A 10,560-nucleotide genomic window follows, 5' to 3' on the forward strand; every position below is an offset into this window, starting at 1 on the left:
ACGTTATGAGTCCTTATTCCTACAGACGAGCGTATTTTGTAAAATGCTTCCTTTTTCATTCAAGATTACGACGTAACTATTAGTATTTATTCAAAAACTGGTAACGTACTTAAATAATCGTTTCCTAAACTAGCGGCTCCAACAGTTCAAATTTTCATTTTCTCTTTTAAACCTCTTTAATGAGTTTTTTTGGGAGTCTTTTCCAAATTTTGCAGTGAGATGTGGCGTTTCGGTTCTCAATTTTGCTGCAAACAAGAATCATTTGGTACATGAATGACTACAATTTGATTCAACATATCTCGTACGAGGGGCTGGAATGATTAACAATCGAAGATTCATTTGAAAAAACTGATAAAATACCTTCCGAGTTTTCTTCATTTTTTTGGCGAAAACAGGGTTTTATTATTTTTTTTTCCGCAAATTGTACGCATATTTTGCTTTAAAAATAATATTATAGCAAACTGTAACTTTATGTTAACCTATAAAAAAAAAATCATAACTATGGGACGTACATTGCCGTAAATTTATATTTTTTTAAAACACGTATAAATCACGCAGCAGCGACGCCCCGCTCTCAGTCCGCGCGGAGCGCGCTTAGAGGACGGACCTGTGCTCGATTGTCAGGCATTCGTTGCGATCGTAATCAGCTACGGAGTTCCGAGAAGTGCTATATACTGCGATTAGAAAATCTTAATAAAAGTTCATTTTTTACACTATGCTTAACAGACTCTCGCTTATTGATGGTGATTCAGTGGTCCTTTTTTTTATACTACGTCGGTGGCAAACAAGCTTACGGCCCGCCTGATGGTAAGCAGTATCCGTAGCCTATGTACGCCTGCAACTCCAGAGGAGTTACATGCGCGTTGCCGACTCTAACCCCCTCCCGCCCCTCGTTAAGCTCTGGCAACCTTACTCACCGGCAGGAACACAACACTATGAGTAGGGTCTAGTGTTATTTGGCTGCGATTTTCTGAAAAACGCATTTTTACTTGAAATTACGTTAGGGTTTGCATTTGCATTATTATTTTTGACCCGGATGAAGTCCAAGTTCTCATGATGGAGTCAGGAGTTGGTCACCAGAACTCCTAATCTACTCATTATAATCCCATCGTGTTTGGGCTCAAAAGATTTGCCCTGACGAACACCATCGATCTAGATGAGGTCCAGGGTCTCATGATGGAGTCAGGAGTTGGTCACCAGGACTCTTAATCTACTTATCATAACGCCATCGTGTTTGGGCTCAATAGATTTGCCCTGACGAGCACTATCAATCTAGATAAAGTCCAGGGTCTCATGATGGAGTCAGGAGTTGGTCACTAGAACTCCTAATCTACTCATTATAATTCCATCGTGTTTTGGCTCAAAAGATTTGCCCTGACGAGCACCATAGATCTAGATGAGGCCCAGGGTCTCATGATGGAGTCAGGAGTTGGTCACCAGAACTCCTAATCTACTCATCATAACTCCATCGTGTTTGGGCTCAATAGATTTGCCCTGACGAACACCATCGACCTAGATGAGGTCCAGGGTCTCATGATGGAGTCAGGAGTTGGTCACCAGAACTCCTAATCTACTGATCATAACTCCATCGTGTTTGGGCTCAATAGATTTGCCCTGATGAACACCATCGATCTAGATGAGGTCCAGGGTCTCATGATGGAGTCAGGAGTTGGTCACCAGAACTCCTAAACTACTCATCATAACCTCATCGTGTTTGGGCTCAATAGATTTGCCCTGACGAGCATCATCAATCTAGATAAAGTCCAGGGTCTCATGATGGAGTCAGGAGTTGGTCACTAGAACTCCTAATCTACTCATTATAATTCCAACGTGTTTGGGCTCATGAGATTTGCCATGACGAGCACCATCGACCTAGATGAGGTCCAGGGTCTCATGATGGAGTCAGGAGTTGGTCACCAGAACTCCTAATCTACTCATCATAACTCCATCGTGTTTGGGCTCAATAGAGTTGCCCTGACGAGCACCATCAATCTAGATCAGGTCCAGGGTCTCATGATGGACTCAGGAGTTGGTCACCAGAACTCCTAGTCTATTCATCATAACTCCATCGTGTTTGGGCTCAAAAGATTTGCCCTGACGAGTACCATCGATCTAGATTAAGTCGAGGGTCTCATGATGGACTCAGGAGTTGGTCACCAGAACTCCTAATCTATTCATCATAATGGTAATTTGATGGTGCTTGTCGGGGTAAATCTATTGAGCCCAAACACGAAGGAGTTATGATAAATAGATTACGAGTTCTGGTGACCAACTCCTGACTCCATCATGAGACCCTGGACTTCATCTAGATCGATGGTACTCGTCAGGGCAAATCTTTTGAGCCCAAACACGATGGAATTATAATGAGTTGATTAGGAGTTCTAGTGACCAACTCCTGACTCCATAATGAGACCCTGAACATCATCTAGATTGATGGTGCTCGTGAGGGCAAATCTATTGAGCCCAAACACGATGGAGTTATGATGAGTAGATTAGGAATTATGGTGACCAACTCCTGACTCCATCATGAGACCCTGGACTTCATCTAGATCGATGGTACTCGTCAGGGCAAATCTTTTGAGCCCAAACACGATGGAATTATAATGAGTAGATTAGGAATTCTAGTGACCTACTCCTGACTCCATCATGAGACCCTGGACTTCATCTAGATTGATGGTGCTCATCAGGGTAAATCTATTGAGCCCAAACTCGATGGAGTTATGATGAGTAGATTAGGAGTTCTGGGGAGTTCTGGTGACCAACTCCTGACTCCGTCATGAGACCCTGGACCTCATCTAGATCGATGGTGTTCGTCAGGGCAAATCTTTTGAGCCCAAGCACGATGGAATTATAATGAGTAGATTAGGAGTTCTGGTGACCAACTCCTGACTCCATCATAAGAACCTGGATGGACTTCATTCGGGTCATAAATAATAATACCAACCCTAACGTGATTTCAAATAACACTGAAACTCTATAGCACTAATGTGCGCAAACGATTGGCATCTTGACTAGGCAGCATGGGTGCGTAGCCACCATGCCAATCGATACGACAACGAAACACTATCTGTCTCTCTCTCGTACTAATATGCACAAACGATTGGCATCTTGGCTGGGCAGCATGGGTGCGTAGCCAACATGCCAAACGTTTACGATACGACAAGGAAACACTATCTGTCTCTCTATCGCACTAATATGCGCAATCGATTGGCTTCTTGGCTAGGTATCATGGGTGCGTAGCCAACATGCCAATCGTTTACGATACGACAACGAAACACTACTGTCTCTCTATCGCACTAATATACGCAAACGATTGGTATTTTGGCTAGGCACCAAGCAAGTGTGTGGCCAACATGCCAATCGTTTACGATACGACAACGAAACACTATCTGTCTCTCTATCGCACTAATATACTTTATTTATACCTGCAGTCATTTACTAACTTCTTCATTTTCCATTGGTGTGAAAGAGACAGAATAAAGAGCAAGGGTTATAGTACACTCTGTAGTCTGTACACTTAGTAGTAGTGTACATAAAAAAAACTACTGTGCATATAAAATAAAATAAAGAGTTCCCATATGATATCATATAACACTAAAATTAATGTTGCTTGAAATTATATTGAAAACTATCAAGATTATTCTAGTCTGCATTGAAACGCGCGTCGCGTTGCCGGCGCTCGCGTACCGAACGCCAACGCCATCTATCGAGCGTTATTTCGTGAAATCGGAGAACGCTCCAAGGATTAAGGGCTCTTATGAAAGTACAATTTGGTAACAATCATAGACAGGTAACAATAATTTTGTACTTCAATGAAAGCAGGCGACGTTGCCAGCCTGCCAAATCGCAACGACTGTGACCGTGAAGCTAATGACCTGACAACGTCGCATCCTAAAGTTCGGATCGTCGTAGGTACATAATTATGTTTTCAAGTTTGTCGAAATGCTTCCTCGAGCAAAAATCACAACAAAAAGTTGTACCTTATTTCTGTGATCTCGAAAACGGCTCTAACGATTTCGCTGTAATTTGGTATATGGGGGTTTTTGGGGGTATACAATCGATCTAGAGTTGTCTTATGTTTGGGAAAACGCGTGTTTTCGAGTTTTCGTGCGTTTTTCTTTCGACGCAGAATATGGTCGCTAATTTCGTGTTGTCGGCCACTGTCCGTCTGGTCCAGCGGGTTAAGACGCGGACGGCTAAAAACGAGTGTTACGGGTTCGAATCTCGCCCGGTGACTAACTTTTGTTTTTTTTATGTATGTTCAAGTTTATATATATATATATTTTTAATTTTTATTGTTTTAGACAAGTTTAATTTAGTAAAAAAATGTAGTTAAGATTATCACCTATACACCACCATATTACAATAAATAGTTATAACCGAGCAAAGCTCGGTCGCCCAGGTACTATAGCTTATAGCTCATGCTCATTGTCATGATTCTACCTTCTTGACTCGCCTCACGTTTATTTTGACTCAATACTTATCCCGCTACTATTTGTTGTGCTATTGTTTAACTAGACTTTTACCGATCAGCAATTATTTCGGCTTGATTTGTTTACCTACTGGACCTTACCGGTTTATCTAACCGTACCTCTTGAAACTTCTATCACCTATAATAAGTGTCCATGTAATTCCTTATAACGTATCTCCTACTATTACACTTTTTTCGCCTAGCCGCCATCCGCCAACCGTCCAACAAGGAACTTCGTTCCAAAAAGTCGTTCCAACGTCCAACAAACTTATACTAGATTAAGTAAGGCGTGTGAAGCGCTTTAGGTACTCTTATGTAGTTATAGACCCCGGCATGCACTTAATAACATAATTATGGTGTCTTCTGATACTTAATTATATAGATAAAGATATGAGACATTACGAAACTTGCCTCGCGACGTTGTCAGCTTGCTCAGCTTCGAACGCATTCTGTAAATTCTGTTGAGCTGGCAACAACGCTACCACTGCGAGCAGTCTATTACATTATTTTGTGGAGACTATGGGCCGGGCCTCTACAAACTTCATTAATAATTAAATGCGATTTGCGTAACATGCTTGCATTGCGGCAGTTGATTTGCACATCGCAAAAACGTTGTTAAACGTAAATAATGTACACAAAATTGTCTACAAAAAAAATCAATACAATTTTTAAATGTTGATGCTAGCGAAAAAAAGTACTAAATCTTTCTTGTAGGTAATTTTATATAGATTGTTTACGTGAAAGAACATTTTATGGTATGGGCCACTGTTTACGAGTTATTTAAGAAAAACTAAAAGAAGGGACCTTTAAACAATGTATTCAGGCCATTATTATAGTATTTATATGAAATCGCATGTTGCAAGACATGGTATCTGTAGAAACCATATTTTTTAAAACTGTAAACATGAAGTCCTCTTAGGCCAATGAAGGCCTTGTATATTCTCAAAATCCAGCTTTGTCAGTAGAAAAAGGCGGCAAAAAGTAGACACGAAGGATCTATAGCCCATACATATTTTTAATTTCACGCCTTTTTTTCCATTAGGCACAAAGTTTTTTTGCAAGAGTATAAAGAACTACTTGCGTTTTAGATAATCACCGACAATTAAGTGCAACAAATTCAACCGATCGGTCAAATGCCGCACAAATCGCACGCAATTTGTCGGTGTGGTTTGTAGAGGCCTTGAAAAATTTCGCTAATACGAGTGTGTATTGTCTTTTAAAAACGTTAAAAATTTTGTTCCCATTATCTAAACTCCACATGAAATTATGTTAATATTAGTCAAATAAAATCTATGTATAACGTTAATTAATATGTATTATAGGTACAGTCAAAGAATTTAATTTGTGACCCATTTCAAAGAAATTAAATTCCTTGACCGTACCAACCAATACCAACCTGATTACGTTATTACCTACAATTATACATGCCTGCCTACATATTTTACATCACGTAAAAAGGTAAAATAAGAATAAATATTTTTATTTTTATTCTTAATAATATTTAAACGAAGAAATAAATTTAAAATATATTTCTAAGACCCGTGTTCAAATTCAATTCTAATTCAAACGAATAAAGATACTTTGGAATTTGTGGGGATTGATAGAAATTAAACTGGCAATACTATATCGTTGACTTGCACTGCAGAGTGCCTACCGCGAACCACATTCGACGTGTTGCCTCCCTGTCACATTTACGTGCGAAGTTACAAGTGCGACAGAGAGGCAACACGTCAATGGTGGTTCGCGGTAGGCCCTCTTCTCTGTTTCGGAACGGAACATACTGTGATGTCTGTGGTTAGTGTGGTTTCGTTTCGGTATGTGACTCCTGCGTATGCGCTCCTTGTTATTCATTACTTTTTATTCATTGTTTTGTTTTTTTGTTATTTGACTTCGGCATTCTCTACGGACTTACGATTGCTCCACGATACGGATTTGTTGACAAGGGATAACGACAACAAGGCACACTGAACGGACAAAGAAACACAAAAAACATGGCTCCTACCCGGCGCTGTCAATACATAAATTGCCTAAATACAAGCGGAACTCATTCATTATTCCGTTTTCCAGTAAAGGATACAAATCGTCTACGAACATGGATAAACAATTCAGGTATGTTTTGTTTTATTTACTTAATTCTATCTAAAAAAAATTCTATAACTAGACAAGTCATCAATTTCATGTTCGGTCCAAGTTTTTTTTATTGTTCACTTGTTAAGATGTTCTTGGTGCAATCCCCTAGGATTGATTTTGTTTTTTGGTAATGTGGATGCATTACCAATTTTGTTTTTTGGTAATGTGGGAGGGTGGGAACATTAATTGCATGTAAAAATACGCAAGTAAGTATAACGGGTTAGCACTGATTGACATAACACGTTATTTTCTCGCTGATTATCAAAGTAATATTTCTTGCTTTAATTTGTAAAATAAAAGGTTATTAAATACTTTCAATGAAAACTATAGCGAACATGATCGGTCCAGCCATTTTTGAGTTATTGCAAAAGTTTTCTCATCTTAGTAAAAGACGTAGAAAGCGCTGCGAAGGTACTCCCTTATACTTGTAATGGCCCGACATGCTCTTGGCCGATTTTTATTTAAAGGAACTTTTTCGTTCTTTATATTTGTATCCAAATATTATTTCTCAATTCCAAATCTAATTTCAGGAACTGCAGTTGAAGTGACACCTGATACATCACCACAAAAATTAAAGGTTGACCCCAAGAAATGTGTATGGAAAACGAGCGTTGCAAGTATTACACGATCAAGAAGCGGGAAGCTCATCAACTTCGTCAAAATTTGAACATGCATTTGCATGGAGGAGTGCCGTAAGAGAAAAAGATTACTTCACGTGTAAAATTAGCTACACAAATATTTTCCCATTCAGTTGGCGCAGCGATCAACACAGCAATACAAACAGGAGAACTGTCAAGCCCTACTGCTGCGAACAGAGCTCAGTTTATTGTTCAGATAAACAACTTGTTTGACGCTCTCAACAGCAAAACTAAATTTGACAAGAATCCAAAGAAATGTGGATTAACAAAAGATAACGCTGCGAGGCAAGCATTAGAAAATGGTCTCAGAATTCTACAAGACTTAAAAAAAATTGTTGTTAAAGGAAATCTAAAAAAGAACACTACACCTCCTTGTTTCGAGGGCTTACAGCAAAGCATTAATGGCATAATACTATTGTACACAGAAGAAAACACCGAAGGTGTACAGTACTTGTTAACAAACAGGTTAAATCAGGATGTGTTAGAAAATTTATTTTCAACGTATAGACTAAAGGGCGGGAACAATAAAAATCCAAGCGCTCGAATGTTAAGGTCAGTCTTTCGTAGCTATTTAACTGAAATGCTAGTACGGCTACCGGGTCATCAAAATTGCGAGCAGACAGATGTATCAAATTGTGACCTATCTAACAATAGACAGAACCTCACCAAGGAGCCGGAGCCCGAGCCTCAGTTCGGATTCCGAGGATACACCCGAGCCTAGCAAGTGTTGTGCCCCGCAGCACGGCCCTACAGCAAGTGGAGAAGGCTCCGACGCCCTGCACAATGCACATCTCGCACAGCCGCCCGCGCCAATAGCACAGGGACTCCGACTCTCGAACAATGCTCTGTCACTTATTTTGCAGGATATATATAGCAAACAAATGTTTCAACAACTTTAAATGTAACAAATGCTTGAAGTCGATGACTAAAAATGTCGATTTAAGTGATAAAAAAACAATTATTTATACTAGAGAAAACCTATGGGCTCGCTGAAAACAACATTAAAATGCCTAAGTGTCAATTTTTACCAAGTCATTGACGTTTGTCTAACAAATTATGAGGACCAATTTAATATTATAAAACATAAATTAAATGTATTAAAAAACATGACGAATCATTTAATATGTATTTTAAAAATAGATCACGCTACCGCATATAATATATATTATACTGTACAGAGCATTTGAAATACAGTGTAGAAAAATTAATTGAAACAAAAATCAATTATTACTGCGAATCACAAAAAAGAAACAGGATTCAAAATCAACAAAAGCTTAGGTTGTTACAAAATAAATGAAATAAGTAGTTGTCATGCTTGTTGTTTTATTTCTCTAGGCATTTGAAATACCTAGTATGTACTGTATATGAATAATCATACGTAATACATATAATGTACCTATGAAGCAGGTACAGTGCTGATGATACCAGTGGTACATGCACTTTCTTACGCCAGTAGGCAATGTCTAAAGTGTATTCCCATTTGTGGGAAGGATCCATTCCCATCTGTGACCGCCTCGGTTTTTTCCTGTCATTGTTTTGACAGTTGCTATTTGAACAGTTAATCGACATTTGTATAATAATAAGGACAGGAAGAAACCGAGGCGGTCACAGGTGAGAAGGATTCATTCTCATTTGTCCCCGCCAGCAACAATGTGAATGGATTCTTCCCATTTGTGCCCGGTGGGTACATGTATTGTGGGAACAGATGAGAATACACCATGTCTAATTCTTTTACCGTGGCCGTGTGGCCGTGGTGGGTGGTAGCAGGTGCAAAATTATTATGACATTTTTATTTTCAGCAGGTCAAATCACTTAGGTAAGACTTGACCATGTAGCGTAGGTATAATATTACCATCAGAGTTTAATTTTCAGAAAGTATATTAGAACCCGTTTTTGACTACGCTATTTCTCTGTACCCTGCCTCTTCTCCACACCTGTATTGCCTAATATAAGTGCCCTAATTCAGTACACCGCCCTATCCGAAAAATAGTTCATAAATTATACATATAGGTACTAAAGATCCGCCATCCCTGTCCTAACGTCATTCAAGTGACGTGACAGAGGTCCAACCAATGGAATGTTGTAAGTAATTAATTACATGCGGGCTGATATCGTAAGTATGCATTACTACCACCAAGTTGTTGCTATCGGTAACATGGGAATTAGTTTTTCATCTGTTACCACTGGGAACAACTAAGATATTTTTTTTATCGAATCCATTGAATGGGGTTGGCTGGCCCATAGGTTTTACCGGCCAGTCCTACGAATAGTGTCAAATTCTTGTTTTTAGGGTTCCGTACCCAAAGGATCAAACGGGACCCTATTACTGAGACTCCGCTGTCCGTCTGTCCGTCCGTCTGTAACCAGGCTGTATCTCATGAATCGTGACAGTTAGCCAGTTGAAATTTCTACAGATTATGTATTACTGTTGGCGCTATAACAACAAATACTAAAAATAGAATAAAATAAATATCTCTTTCCAATCACCGAAGTTAAGCAACGTCGGGCGGGGTCAATACTTGGATGGGTGACCGTTTTTTATAGATAATGGTACGGAACCCTTCCAGTACGAGTCTGACTTGCACTTGGCCGGTTTTCTTTTTTCTATTGAAATTTTACCGCCTGGATCCTTTCCTTAATCCTTTAAGCCAAATCTAATAGAACAAAACTAGAATTAGGCTACCGCGACATAATTTCATTATTATTTCGCGGTAAACCCGTTCATATTATTAAATAGACAAAACCTATGCTACCTATGTTTGTTGCCAACTGCATTGGTTGACCACACTTAGCCGGCAATGTACCTATCTAAAACCGCGTGTGATTTGTCACAGGGCGAGAGGCCTTTAGAGGTTATTACATTTAATCTTCAGCGTGACACTTTCTGCTAGCTTGTTGCGTAGATTCTTAGCATCAAAGAAATGTTAATATATTTTTCTCTGTCCCTCTCACCAGAAAAAAATCTAAAAAATTGTATATGTGATAACTATTTATCAAACAGCTATCTTCGGCAAATAATTAACCTATACAAGGATCCCGGTGGATTCACCTCACACGAAGTCGTGGTCGGTTTTAAAAATGCCAGCAATATAAATAGGCCGACGGGTGTCACTAAATCGAACGTGTAAGTCCGTCTCTATCGCTCTTGCGCAATTCCAGTGGCAGATGCCCAGATAGACAATTTCCTTATTTCGATATTCGTGGTATAGGGAAACACAGTTTCTGGAGATGCCGGTTCGAACCCCGCTGGAATCATGGATCATATTTAGCTTCACTTCACTAATAGTTTGACACAACAAACTCATTTTTAAATTATTTTAA

At 39.3% G+C, this 10,560-nt stretch overlaps 1 long non-coding RNA gene across 2 annotated transcripts; it reads left to right on the forward strand.

The window, feature by feature from the left end:
• The first annotated feature begins 5,834 nt into the window (after nt 1-5,834).
• Nucleotides 5,835-8,551, forward strand: LOC133530108 (uncharacterized). 2 transcript variants are annotated; one of them, XR_009801257.1, is made up of 3 exons: nt 5,858-6,265; nt 6,415-6,580; nt 7,132-8,551. It is a non-coding gene; the product is annotated as an uncharacterized LOC133530108 (long non-coding RNA). The 2 variants fall into 2 exon arrangements; XR_009801256.1 differs by having other exon boundaries at nt 5,835-6,580.
• The last annotated feature ends 2,009 nt before the right edge of the window (nt 8,552-10,560 follow it).

This window comes from Cydia pomonella, chromosome 22, assembly GCF_033807575.1.
Source record: "Cydia pomonella isolate Wapato2018A chromosome 22, ilCydPomo1, whole genome shotgun sequence".
NCBI classification, from domain to species: domain Eukaryota; kingdom Metazoa; phylum Arthropoda; class Insecta; order Lepidoptera; family Tortricidae; genus Cydia; species Cydia pomonella.